Source organism: Eubalaena glacialis, chromosome 4 (assembly GCF_028564815.1).
Source record: "Eubalaena glacialis isolate mEubGla1 chromosome 4, mEubGla1.1.hap2.+ XY, whole genome shotgun sequence".
In the NCBI taxonomy this organism is placed as follows: domain Eukaryota; kingdom Metazoa; phylum Chordata; class Mammalia; order Artiodactyla; family Balaenidae; genus Eubalaena; species Eubalaena glacialis.
The window spans coordinates 84,170,044-84,184,783 of record NC_083719.1 but is presented as its reverse complement, the minus strand read 5'-3'; positions in this window follow the sequence as shown (position 1 = coordinate 84,184,783).

The window sequence follows — 14,740 nt, the reverse complement described above, 5'->3', positions numbered from 1 at the left end:
TTGTTAAACACAACCACTATTTAAAATTAAATTACCTAAACTGCAATCAAATAGATTATATTAAAAACAAAGGTAGTAAAAATAAGTAAAATCATCACTTTCTTATGATTTTATTACACCTTACTGTTATTTATGCTCTCAAGGTTGTTTATGTCTATTATTATCATGGGAACACTATATAATGGTGAGCTACTGAGCATCCCTTCCCAACTCCACGTTCGATGATATCACATTGGAGGCCTGGAATCTGCCATGGTGATAGTATTTACAGCATGGAAATCAGCAAATTGCTACAAATCAGGGCTTAATTTATTGTTTTGATGATCGTCAAGACTTAAGAAAGTGACGGAGGAGCTGTCAGTAGTGTTGATTAGAATTAAAAGTGTGTCATGTCTGTAGCTGTCACATTGTGAAAACTCAAAATGTTCTTCTAGTATTTGAAAACTGTTACCTGAGTCAGCAAAAATGTAACTTACATCACTGAGAAATAAATGAAGTTTCAAAATACATTTTTGTTTTTTCACTATATTCATGTTGTAACATGACATTCATGTCATAACTGTACCTGCTCATCAACTGCAATCATAGTTGACTAGGGACAAACATGTGTGGCAGAAATCAGTGAAAGCATTCTGAATAATGAAGAGGATTTTATACTTTATTTTTTTGCTTATAAAGAGTGTGCTACCCAACCTTTATATCAGAAAAACTGATAATAAGCTAATGTATATACACATTGGCACACCTTTTTTCAGCAAGCTGGGTGTTAAATATTTCCAGCACACTACTGCCCACCCTCCTCCCCTTACCTATATTATACCATGTATATTAAGTCACTTTGTATGACTTAATAAGAAATGTAAATTCAGTCTCTATGCTGACTTCCTAGCACAGAGCTCCTAAAACCTTTGTAATTTCCTGAATGATAGGGGGAATAGAAGCATCCTTTGTTTTATAATATTTTTTCTACATTCCAGGTTCCAGACACAGTTACATTTCCCAGCCTTTCTTTCAGTTAACTTGGGCTGTGTGAATGGTGCTACCTAATGAAATATATGCAGATGTGACATGTGACCAAGACAATTAAGAGCTGATATGTCTCCTTCCTTTCTCTTCCCCTGCCTGCTCAACCCTGGAGGACACCTGTTCCAGCTGGCATAGTTACGAGATGAAAGCAGCCCAGGTCACTGAGTCATCTTTTGGATGAGAGCCACACAGGAATGTCATCTAAGCCACATTAAACTTTGGGTATGAAGTAAACTTTTATTGGGTCAAGCCACTGATATTTTACATGTTTGTTACACGGCATATGGTACACCTATTAAACTCCAATTTATACCAATATGAAATAATGTTAAAAAACAATAAGCAATTGAAATATAATGATAAATTTATGTACATAATGTGACATAACAAGGCTTTGGAACCAGGCTACCTAATACAAATACCAATTCCACTAGGGTTAGAGCTTAGACACGTGACTGACTTGGGTAAATTATTTAACCACTCTGTGTTTCTCATGTGCAAAATAGAGGTTATTAAAATGGGGCAGTTGTGATGATCAAATGAGTAAATGTAACTAAATCCCTATGTTGGCATATATTGAGTTTATACAAAATGGGCTACGTATGTGAATAATAAATTACATTTGCCAACATAAAAATAGTTTTTACTGTCATTCACTCAAGTTTATTAAACAAATAACAAACATATTTAATGAAACCAAATGGCTAACACTAAACTAGATTCTGAGCATACAAAGATGAATGAAACATGGCTCTATTTTCATAGAGCTCACAACTTAGAGGAGCCAGCCATACTAATGTGATTAATGACAACCATTGAGAACCATGTTCTGGGTTTCACAACTATATCTTGTTCCAAAAATATTTAATTTCCAGTGCCTTCTGGGATGCAACTTGAGAATTTTGGCATAAATAACCTAGCATATATTGCTGATGTGGTAGAAAGAACATCAGTCTCCCAATTGACTTCCTGGACTCAGTTTCTCCTCTCTCCAAATTTTCTAGGCTGCCTCTTAGAACACAGATCTGATTAAGTTATTCTAATACTTAAAAATCTTTAATATATCTCCATTGCCTATAGAATAAAATATTGTAGAGTAGCAAGACTTACCTGCAGCCCCAAACCATGTGCATCTAGCATCCTTTCATGTAGGAGAATCGGTGAGATATAGTCTAAATAGATATAGTCTGGACAAGAAACCCTTAATATAGATCTAAATTCTGTCTCTTATTATCTTTGTAACCTTGGGTGAGAAACTTAACTTCTCTAGATCTCAGTTTTCTCATCAATACAAAGGAGAGGTTACTTATTCTTGTTCTTTATATCTAACAAGGTTTCTATGAGTAGGATGACAGCATGTGTCACGATTTATGATGCATAAAATATAAAGATACACACACACAAATAGGCAATGCTTCTGAAACTTTAGTGTAGGGGAAAAAATTCCTCTGGGGATGTTGTTAAATACATATTCATCCAAGCACCTTCCCCAGGAATCATGATTCAGTAAGTCCAGTGTAGAGATTGGTAACCTGACTTTTTGCTAAGCACTCCAAGTGATTCTGATGCGGGTGGTCCATGGAAGCACACTTTGAAAAACACTGATGGAAAGTATCATAAATTCCAGAAGGAAGAGTCCTGACTAATGTAAATATTACTTGACCCAACAAAAATATATCTTCATCAATATCTTTCTAATTTTTATCATTATTCCAAAAACAGAAACTGTTGTCAGACTTCTAGCAAACTGGAAATAGATATATTTATTGAGAGACCCAGAAACATTTACTGAGAGACCCAGAAAGTTTCATCTCATTTTAGTCTTTTCACTTCGTTTTAGTCCTTGGAAAAAATTTAAAAATATACATTTACTCCCAATTTAATGATAAGGAGACTGAGGCTCAGATGTTGCAGAAACAAATTTCAAATCTCTGGTGCCATCTGGAATGGAATTTGAGAACTTTTAGAGCCTGAGTATAAACACATGGCCTTTCTATTTCTCATGGCTGCCTCCTAGATGGAGCCAGAATTGGCCAGAAGCCAGACTTTGTAGAGCTCTTGAGGTGTAAAGGCGGCTATTATCAGTCCTGATGAACTTCAGCTCATCACAAATCAATATTTTTCCATTACCGGCTCTGCCTCCAGACATTTTTGTATGTGAAACATTGAAAATATTACCTCTCTTGTAGTTATTTCTCTTCTCTATATTGACCACGTGACCCAAGGCAGCTCATGTGTGGGGGAATGGGGGCTGCAGCTGTCCCTAAGAAGGCAGCCCTGTTAAGAGATTCAGAGGAGACTGTTGGTGATAATTCTTGAAGTCACTTCTTCCAGTAGAAATTCCAAATAAAGGGCCTTCCTATCTTGATAGTGAGAAATGTAAATAAGGAGCTATGTATGAATACATACATATGTTTACTAAAAGCCCTTTGGCAAAGACAAAATTAAGCTATCTAAAGGTCTTACACTTTTGCCACCCAATTGTTCTTTGTTTTTAAACTACTAATAAAATAAATGAGAAAGTATCATTAAATTTTCTGACCAAAGTACACAGACGTCTTAATAAAAAGAGAGAACTTACCTGTCAAACCTAGTTTACCTTAATATTGCAATTAATAGCTATAATTAAGCACTCTAAGATGCAGAGGTGCATGATAATATAGAAAAAATCATTTTCATATGTAAAACTAATAATGCCAAGATATTCTGAAATCCAAGTGAATCTTTATTTTAATAGACGGAAGCATTCATATTTTTATTTACTCCTAGGTGTCTGCTTGAAGCTAAGTGGTTACCATGCATTAACAGAAAAACTTCCAGGAAATGAGGCAAAGTAATAAAAAAAGAAAATACAGAAAAATATTTTAAATATAGGGAAAAAATCCCACACACCATCCTATAACCCACTATCCACATGCACACACACAAAAAACTATGACAGATGTGCAGCAGAAACTGAGGGACATTTTCACTTGGGCTAATCTGAGCTAACAGCTGTTACTAGGGCTGACTCTGTAACACTTCTGTCATCACTTCTAAAAACCAGCTTTTCAAATGTGGAGAGGGGAATTTGCAAATAGAGAGGAAAACTTTAGCAATATAAATTTGTCTGTTATCAATACTGAAGTTCATCACCTTTTAAACTCACAATCAATATTTTTCCATTACCAGCTCTGCCTCCAGACATTTTTATATGGAAGCATTGAAAGTATCACTTCTGTTGTGGTTATTCTGCTTTACTATATTGACCACATTTTTGAAGGAGCTCATATAGAATTTTGAAATTCTTGTATTGCAGATAGGCTTCAAATGAATATATCTCAACATATAAATGTTCTGGTGACTATTTATGTAGTGATAAATAAATAGCACAGGCTTTACAGTCAGATGGTCCAGATTTAAATACCACCCTTACGATTTTGTGACACTGGACAAATTGTTTAAGCTCTTTGAGCCTCTATTTCCTTCTTTGCAAAAGGGGATAATAATAGCATCTACCAATATCAAGGATGTCTTGAGGATGAAATAGTATACATATGTATATGTATGTGTATATATATACACATATGTATATATGAGGTATATGTATGTGTGTGCACGTATGACTTTAAGCCGTGCCTACTACATCATACACATTTTTTTAGGGGTTAGATGCTGTCACTGTTATTTATTATTAGTGTCATTACAAAACTACCATACAACGTAGCCTACAGATCAGACTGGGGCACTGATTAATTTAAAATTTGTGTCTCTGTAAAACTTAACTCATGAGAAAACTCCAGATAAACATATTTCTTTCTTTTTTTTTCACTGAGCATTGTTTTGAGAAAGTTAAATTTACTGCATGGACTGACTGACTGGTGTTGTGTACATGCATGGAGAATATGATCATGACTCATCTCAAAGCTGTTTTATCAAATTCAGCTCTCCGTCATGAATCAGAGGACATCAGAGATTTCTACAATCTTATATTCAGCTTGTGGCAACCAGGGGGATTTGGTTGAATAATTACTTTAATGACTTATTTCAATTTGTGCTTATCCAGTATTTAAGCAGAAGGTAGCATTCTTTTCTGCATTCTTTCTTGAGGGTTATACTGGGGCTGGGACTAAGTTTCTTAAGTCTCTAAGTTGAGTTGATTGTTAGCATGGGGGGGAGTGAGATGTGGTTTTCCAAAGGAGATAAAGATATTATGTTTTCAACCAATTTTTCTAGAAACTAAAGGGCCATATTCTTTTACCATTACTAACGCAATTTCATTTTTGTCTTCACTAAGAAAAATACATAGTTTGTATAGGAAGTAAACATAGCTACAGGATTATTATTCTTCCTTTTGCTAAATAAAAATAATCCTAACTCTTCTTTTTCTGACATACTATTCTTTTCCAAATAGCTCTTCTAACTCTGACCTTTTTCATCTATCAGATATTGATTTTTTTTTCAGCATTTAATGGAATGAAAATTAAGTGGCTCACATTGTATAAAATAAAGTAAAATCACCTTGGCTCCTTATTTGGATAAAATATGTTTTCAGATACCAACATATCCAAGTGGGTCAGCTCTAGCTTGGGAAGAAATATGGTTTTTCATTACCGCTTTCTAAGTCCACAGGGGAAGGACTAAGTGTGAGCTTTAACAGAGACAATCAAACATGTGGATTCTTGTATTGCTTTTTGCATTTCTCAGAAGCCCAGTGGTAAATTTTTCCATATCTTTAAATTCAGCATGGTCCTGAGGCTAAAATCTGAACCCTGGCTCTTTATCTGCCTTGTCATTTGACATATCTTAACAATGCATTAATTTTAGGTGATTAACAGAAAGCAACTGAAATGTACAGGATAATAGAATAATAAGGCAACTGATAGCATTCTTCCTGCCAGATAAACATGCCTCACAGAAGGCTTAACTGTCAGATACCTACAGTTTCAGCTGTTTGAGAGAGTTTTGATAATAGCCTGAAATGTCAAAATTCAGCTGCCAACACTAAGCTGCCAGCTTTCAAAATGCTCTATGGAGTGCTTGTCCCTTAGGGCATAAATTCCAAGGAGCAACTGAGCTGCCATACAACTTGACAGCTTATCCTAGTTCTGGGAGAGCCTTGCATCTGTGCAAATCTAGTACTGCAGTTCTAAAATGAGGAGCTGTGATTGGAGCACAACCTCTCACAAAATAGCACAGAGGCTAGAGAGTCAAAAGCCTTTTCAGGTCTCAGGAAATGAAGCTAACTTCAGCTACACTAGTTTGATCACAGCTGGGCAGAAAGCACTCAGGCACTACTTCGGCCAAGATTCTCAAGGTGGAAAATGATACCCTGGGACCGCTCCTTCCTCACTGGTGACCCTGCTAAGTAGAAGCAATTTTCCCAATTACAACTGCAATTTCTCATCAAGCATTACATAACCCATATCATTTCATCTTCCTAAAATAAATTATTCACATTGTTTGGGAATTCATCTGGGAGCTGCAGATCAAATGCCCCATTTGCTACTAAATTACTGTTAACATTTTTCTTTTTCTTTTTTTTTCTGATTTATTAACTGTTTACACAAAATATTGCTTGGATATAATACATTTTCCTCAGTGTAGTTTTTCTGTAAAAAAAATTACATCTTTATTTTCTTTTGAATCCTCAAGGACAAGTTAAAGATTCTCTTTGGCCCTGAAAAAAGGAGAGTACCACCCTCAAAAACTTTCCATCATATACAAAAAATTTCTCAACTGATACTATCCCATCAAAGTCTTGAATGCATAGGATGCTATTCAGTGAAGGCAGAGTAGTGTGATGGAAAGTAGTCTGACTGTGGGGTTTGTATCCCAGCTCCTCTACTTCCTAGCTATGTGACAAGAGGCAAATTATTTTCTTCTCTTGGTCTAACTGGCTTCGTCTCTAACATGAACATATTGGGTTTATTTATTTATTTATTTGAATTTTAGAATTTTATTTATTTTTTTATATGGCAGGTTCCTATTAGTTATCCATTTTATACATATTAGTGTATATATGTAAATCCCAATCTCCCAATTCATCACACCACCACCCACTCCCCGCCACTTTCCCCCCTTGGTGTCCATACGTTTGTTCTCTACATCTGTGTCTCCATTTCTGCCCTGCAAACCAGTTCATCTGTATCATTTTTCTACGTTCCACATATATGCGTTAATATACGATATTTGTTTTTCTCTTTCTGACTTACTTCACTCTGTAGGACAGTCTCTAGGTCCATCCACGTCTCTACAAATGACCCAATTTCGTTCCTTTTTATGGCTGAGTAATATTCCATTGTATATATGTACCACGTCTTCTTTATCCATTCGTCTGTCAGTGGGCATTTAGGTTGCTTCCATGACCTGGCTATTGTAAATAGCTGCAATGTAAAGTGCTGCAATGAACATTGGGGTGCATGTGTCTTTTTGAATTATGGTTTTCTGTGGGTATATGCCCAGTAGTGGGATTGCTGGGTCATACAGTAATTCTATTTTTAGTTTTTTAAGGAACCTCCATACTGTCCTCCATAGTGGCTGTATCAATTTACATTCCCACCAACAGTGCAAGAGGGTTCCCTTTTCTCCACACCCTCTCCAGCATTTATTGTTTGTAGATTTTCTGATGATGCCCATTCTAACCGGTGTGAGGTGATACCTCATGGTAGTTTTGACTTGCATTTCTCTAATGATTAATGATGATGAGTAGCTTTTCATGTGCCTCTTGGCCATCTGTATATCTTCTTTGGAGAGATATCTATTTAGGTCTTCTGCCCATTTTTTGATTGGGCTGTTTGTTTTTTTAATATTGAGCTGCATGAGCTGTTTATATATTTTGGAGATTAATCCTTTATCCGTTGATTTGTTTGCAAATATTTTCTCCCATTCTGAGGGTTGTCTTTTCGTCATGTTTGTAGTTTCCTTTGCTTTGCAAAAGCTTTTAAGTTTCATTAGGTCCCATTTGTTTATTTTCGTTTTTATTTCCATTACTCTAGGAGGTGGATCAAAAAAGATCTTTCTGTGATTTATGTCAAAGAGTGTTCTTCCTATGTTTTCCTCTAAGAGTTTCATAGTGTCTGGTCTTACATTTAGGTTTCTAATCCATTTTGAGTTTATTTTTGTGTATGGTGTTAGGGAGTGTTCTAATTTCATTCTTTTACATGTAGCTGTCCAGTTTTCCCAGCACCACTTATTGAAGAGACTGTCTTTTCTCCATTGTATATCCTTGCCTCCTTTGTCATAGATTAGTTAACCATAGGTGCATGGGTTTATCTCTGGGCTTTCTATCCTGTTCCATTGATCTATATTTCTGTTTTTGTGCCAGTACCATATTGTCTTGATTACTGTAGCTTTGTAGTATAGTCTGAAGTCAGGGAGTCTGATTCCTCCAGCTCCGTTTTTTTCCCTCAAGATTGCTTTGGCTATTCGGCGTCTTTTGTGTCTCCATACAAATTTTAAGATTTTTTGTTCTAGTTCTGTAAAAAATGCCATTGGTAATTTGATAGGGATTGCATTGAATCTGTAGATTGCTTTGGGTAGTATAGTCATTTTCACAATGTTGATTCTTCCAATCCAAGAACATGGTATATCTCTCCACCTGTTGGTATCATCTTTAATTTCTTTCATCAGTGTCTTATAGTTTTCTGCATACAGGTCTTTTGTCTCCCTAGGTAGGTTTAGTCCTAGGTATTTTATTCTTTTTGTTGCAATGGTAAATGGCAGTGTTTCCTTAATTTCTCTTTCAGATTTTTCATCATTAGTGTATAGGAATGCAAGAGATTTCTGTGCATTAATTTTGTATCCTGCAACTTTACTAAATTCATTGATTAGCTCTAGTAGTTTTCTGGTGACATCTTTAGGATTCTCTATGTATAGCATCATGCCATCTGCAAACAGTGACAGTTTTACTTCTTCTTTTCCAATTTGTATTCCTTCTATTTTTTTTTCTTCTCTGATTGCCATGGCTAGGACTTCCAAAACTATGTTGAATAATAGTGGCAAGGGTGGACATCCTTGTCTTGTTCCTGATCTTAGAGGAAATGCTTTCAGTTTTTCACCATTGAGAATGACATTTGCTGTGGGTTTGTCATATATGGCCTTTATTATGTTGAGGTAGGTTCTCTCTATGCCCACTTTCTGGAGAGTTTTTATCATAAATGGGTGTTGAATTTTGTCAAAAGCTTTTTCTGCATCTTTTGAGATGATCATATGGTTTTCATTCTTCAGTTTGTTAATATTTGGTGTATCACATTGATTGATTTATGTATATTGAAGAATCCTTGCATCCCTGGGATAAATCCCACTTGATCATGGTGTATGATCCTTTTAATGTGTTGTTGGATTCTGTTTGCTAGTATTTTGTTGAGGATTTTTGCATCTATATTCATCAGTGATATCGGTCTGGAATTCTCTTTTTTTAACATGAACAACATTGGTGTTAGCACCGATTTTGGTAACCACTATAAAAATGAAATTATACATAGAGTGTTTATGCCACTGCTAGACATTTAGTAAATACTTATAAATATTAACTATTCTTTTTTACTTATTTAAAGTAATTATCACATTATACTGATTTGATCTTTTCAGGAATTCATTATTTTAAACAAAATAATAGAGTCTGCAAACCGTGCAATTATGTTACTTTTGGAATGTGTGTTACTAATATCGCCATGAAAACTAACCATTAATCTGTCAAGGATTGGTAAATTTTTGAAGCCCATGCATGTGTCTAGGAAAGGAAGAATTTGCCAGTTTACTAGGGAAGCATCAGTAGAAACCACAGAGTTCCAGTTCTTACCTGTACAACTGAATATCCTCTGAGGGCCTGCACCAACCATCCTATCACAAGAAACTGTCATTCAGTTATACCACCTCATTTATTTCCTTTATAGATATACAAGTATCTGAAATTGCCGCTTTTATTTATTTTTTCTAATTGAAGTATATTTGATTTACAATATTATATGTTTCAGGTGTACAGCATAGTGCTTCAGTATTTTCACAGATTATACTCCATTAAAAGCAGTTTCAAGATAATGGCTATAATTCTCTGTGCTATACAATATATCCCAGTTGCTTATCAATTTTATACATAGTAGTTTGTATCTCTTAATCCCATACCCTTAACTTGTTCCTCTCCCCACTGGTAACCACTGGTTTGTTTTCTATATCTGTGAGTCTGTTTCTGTTTTGCTATGTACATTCATTTGTATTATTTTTTAGATTCCACATATAAGTGATATCATACAGTAATTTATCTTTCTCTGTCTGAGTTATTTCACTATGCGTAATATTCTCCAGGTCTATCCACATTGTTGCAAAGGGTAGAATTTTATTCTTTTTTGCGGCTAGCATTCCCTTGTATTATAGTGTTCCACCCTCTTCAATTTTTTGGAATAGTTTGAGAAGGATAAGTATCAATTCTTTATATGTTTGGTAGAATTGCCCTGTGAAGCTGTCTGGTCCTAGGCTTTTGTTTGCTGGGAGTTTTTTTTTTGTTACAAAATCAATTTTACTACTAGTGATTGATCTGTTCAAATTATCTGTTTCTTCTTAATTCAGTCTTGGCAAGTTGTATATTTCTAGAAATTTGTCAATTTCTTCTAGGCTGTCCAATTTGGGAGCACAGAACTGTTCATAGTAATCTCTTGTGATTTTTTTGTATTTCTGTGATATTGACTGTTATTTCTCCTTTCATTTCTTGTTATTTTGTTTATTTGGGTCCTCTCTCTTTTCTTCTTGGTGAGCCTGGCTAAATGTTTATCAATTTCGTTTATCTTTTCAGAAAAACCACCTCTTGGTTTCATCAATCTTTTCTATTTTTAATCTCTATTTTATTTATTTTCTCTCGGATCTTTTTATTTCCTTCCTTCTGTTGCCTTTGGGCTTTGTTTGTTCTTTTTCTAATTCCTTTATGTGGTAGATTAGGCTGTTTATTTGAGATTTTTCTTGTTCCTTGAGAAAGGCCTGTATCACTGTACACTTCCCTCTTAGAACTGCTTTTGCTGCATCCCATCGATCTTAGAGTGTTGTGTTTCCATTTTCATTTATCTCGAGGTATTTTCTGATTCCCTCTTTGATTTCTTTATTGACCCATTGGTGTTTTAGAAGCATGTTGTTTAGCCCCACATGTTTGTTCTTTTTCCATTTTTCTTTCTGTAATTCATTTCTAGTTTCATACTGTTGTGGTTGGAAAAAATGCTTGATATAATTTCTGTCCTCTTAATTTTGTTGAGGTTTGTTTTATGGCCTAGCATGTGATCTATCCTGGAGAACATTCCATGTGCACCTGGAAAGAATTTATATTCTGCTATTTGGGGATATAATGTCCTGTAGATATCTATTAAGTCCTGCTGTCTATTGTGTCATTTAAGATCACTGTTGCCTTATTGATTTCCTGTCTGGATGATCTGTTCATCGATGTAAGGGTGTGTTAAAGTCCCCTACTATTATTGTATTATTGTCAGTTTCTCCTTTTATGTCTCTTAGTATTTGCTTTACATATTTAGGTGTTCCTGTATTGGGTGCATATATGTTAATGAGCATACTATCCTCTTCTTGTATTGATCCCTTTATCATTATGTAATGCCTTTCTTTGTCTTTTGTTATAGTTTTTGTTTTAAAGCCTATTTTTTCTGATATGAGTATTGCTACCCTTTTTTCTTGTTGTTTCCATTTGCATTAAATATCTTTTTCTACCCCCTCACTTTCAGTCTGTGTGTCTTTTGCCCTGAAGTGAGTCTCTTTTAGGCAGCATATAGAAGGGTCTTGGGATTTTATTGTTTGTTTGTTTTTTTAATCCAATCAGCCATCTACTGTCTTTAGATTGGAGCATTTAGTCCATTGACTTTGTTTTTTATAAATTTATTTATTTATTTTATTTTTGGCTGTGTTGGGTCTTCATTGCTGAGCGTGGGCTTTCTCTAGTTGCAGAGAGCGAGGGTACTCTTTGTTGTGGTGTGAGAGCTTGTTATTGCAGTGGCTTCTCCTGTTGCGGAGCACAAGCTCTAGGTGTGTGGGCTTCAGTAGTTGTGGCATGCGGGCTCTAGAGCACAGGCTCAGCAGTTGTGGCACATGGGCTTAGTTGCTCCACAGCAGGTGGGATCTTCCTGGACCAGGGCTCGAACCCATGTCCCCTGCATTGGCAGGCAGATTCCTAATCACTGTGTCACCAGGGAGGTCCCTCCATTGACATTTAAAGTAATTATTGATATGTATTGATTGATTGTTATTTTATTTCTTGTTTTCCCATTGACTTTGTAGTTCTTCTCTGTTCATTTCTTCTTTTTGTTTCTTCTTTTGTGCTTTGATACTTTTCTTTAGTTGTATGCTTGTGTTCCTTTCTTTTTAGTTTTTGTGAACCTATTGTAGTTTTTTGATTTGTGGTTACCATGCAGTTCATATGTGTTGACCTATAACTATATCTACTTATTTTAAACTGGTGGTCATTTAAGTTCAAACACACTCTAAAAGATCTACATTTTTTTACTCCCCTCCCCCACATTTTGTGTCTTTGATATTATATTTTACATCTTCATTTTAATCCTTTAACTGTTTATTGTAGTTATAGTTGATTTACAATTTTTTGTCTTTTAATCTTCAGACTGGCTTATTTAAGTGATTGATCCTCAACCCTTACCACATATATGCATTTCCTAGTGGGATTTTCCCTTTCCTATAGATTCTTCTTTTCCACTTAGAGAAAAACCTTCATATTTCTTTTAGTGTAGGTTTAGTATTGATGAACTCTTTTAGTTTTTGCTTGTTGGAGAAGTTCTTTATCTCTCCTATTCTAAATGATAATCTTGCTGGGTAGAGTATTTTAGGTTGCAGGTTTTTCCCTTTCAGAACTTTGAATATATCATGCACTCCCTTCTGGCCTGCAAAGTTTCTGCAGAGAAATCAGCTGATAGCCTTATGGGGATTCCCTTGCATATGACTCTTTGCTTTTCTCTTGCTGCCTTTAGAATTCTCTTTGTAACTTTTGCCATTTTACTTATGATGTGTCTTGGTATGGGTCTGTTTGAGTTCATCTTGTTTGGGAATCTGTGTGCTTCCTGTACCTGGATATCTGTTTCTGTCTTCAGGTTTGGGAATTTTTCAGCCATAATTTCCTCAAATACATTTTTGATCCCCTTCTCTTTCTCTCTTCTCCTTCTGGGACCCCTATAATGCAAAGGTTGGTATGCTTAATGTTAACCTAGAGATCTCTTAAATTGCTTTCAATTTTTAAAATTGGTTTTTCTTTTTGCTGTTCTAATTGGGTGATTTCCATCACTCTGTCTCCCAGAGCACTTATGCATTCTTCTGTATCACTTAGTCTGCTATTTACTCCTTCTAGTGTCCTTTTTTTTTTTTAAATAAATTTATCCATTTATTTATTTTTGGCAGTGTTGGGTCTTCATTGCTGTATGCGGACTTTCTCTAGTTGCGGCAAGTGGGGGCCACTCTTCATCGTGGTGCATGGGCTTCTCACTGCGGTGGTCTCTCCCGTTGCAGAGCACAGGCTCTAGGCATGCAGGCCTCAGAAGCTGTGGCACGCATACTCAGTAGTTGTGGCTCACAGGCTCCAGAGTGCAGGATCAGTAGTTGTGGCACACAGCCTTAGTTGCTCCGCGGCATGTGGGATCTTCCCGGACCAGGGCTTGAACCCATGTCCCCTGCATTCGCAGGTGGATTCTTAACCACTGTGCCACCAAGGAAGTCCCCTAGTGTGCTTTTTATTTAACTATTGAATTCGTCATTTCTGATTAGGTCTTTTTTTATATTTTCTACTTCCTTGTTTAAGTGTTTACATTAATTCTTTTCCCTAACTCAGTTAAAATTTTTATTACCTATGGGAAAGACTCAACTGTTGGACACAGAGGCAACCTGGTCCTGGGATAGAGCCTGGGTGGGGTGACGGTGGCCATTGTTGACACTTACTCAAGCAGTGAACCAGAAGAAGCCCAGATATCTGATGATGGCAGCTCCAACATAGCTCACCTCCCAAAACACACTGAAAGTCCATGTGGGCACTGCCAGCCCTGCAGAGTAGTTCCACAACAGAGCAACAGGGGCGGAGGCTGTGGGCAGTGATCAGCTATGAAGGACAAAGGGAACTTACACCCGAGGTTGTGTCTGAGCAGAGCTATAGATGCCTGCACAGGCAGCACACCAGACCTCTATATGTGCATGGGCCCCACTTGCTTTAGCACTCTCCCCTCTGGAGCAAGGGTCCCAGTGCAAAGAAAGGGAAGAACATATCCTTAAAGGGAACGGTCAGGTTGGGCCCAACACTCAAGGCTTCTGCTTCAGCAACTAGGGATTCAGACCCCACCCTCAGTAGGGCAGCGATGGCCACCGAACAGGGAGAAGTCTCACCTCACATCTGGCGCCAGTTCTAGCCCCTCCGTCTCCAGCCCCACCCCCTACCAAAGTGATAGCTGCCAGCACACCCTGAGGAAAGATGTGACTTGTGTCCACATCAAATTTAGCTCTCCCACCAAAGGCACTGGGCACACACAGTCTGTATAGGGATGCTCCCACATAAGAACACCCCTTCAAGACTAGAATAGGTAACTGTTTCACTTAAGTTCATAAAGGCAGAGAAAGTTAAGCAAAATGAAAAGGCAGAGGAACTACTCTTAATTGAAAGAGCAAGAGAAAACCCCCCCCAAAATAAATAATGAAACAGAAATAAACAATTTACCAAAGAACTGAAATCACCACTTTTAAATTTTAATTTGTT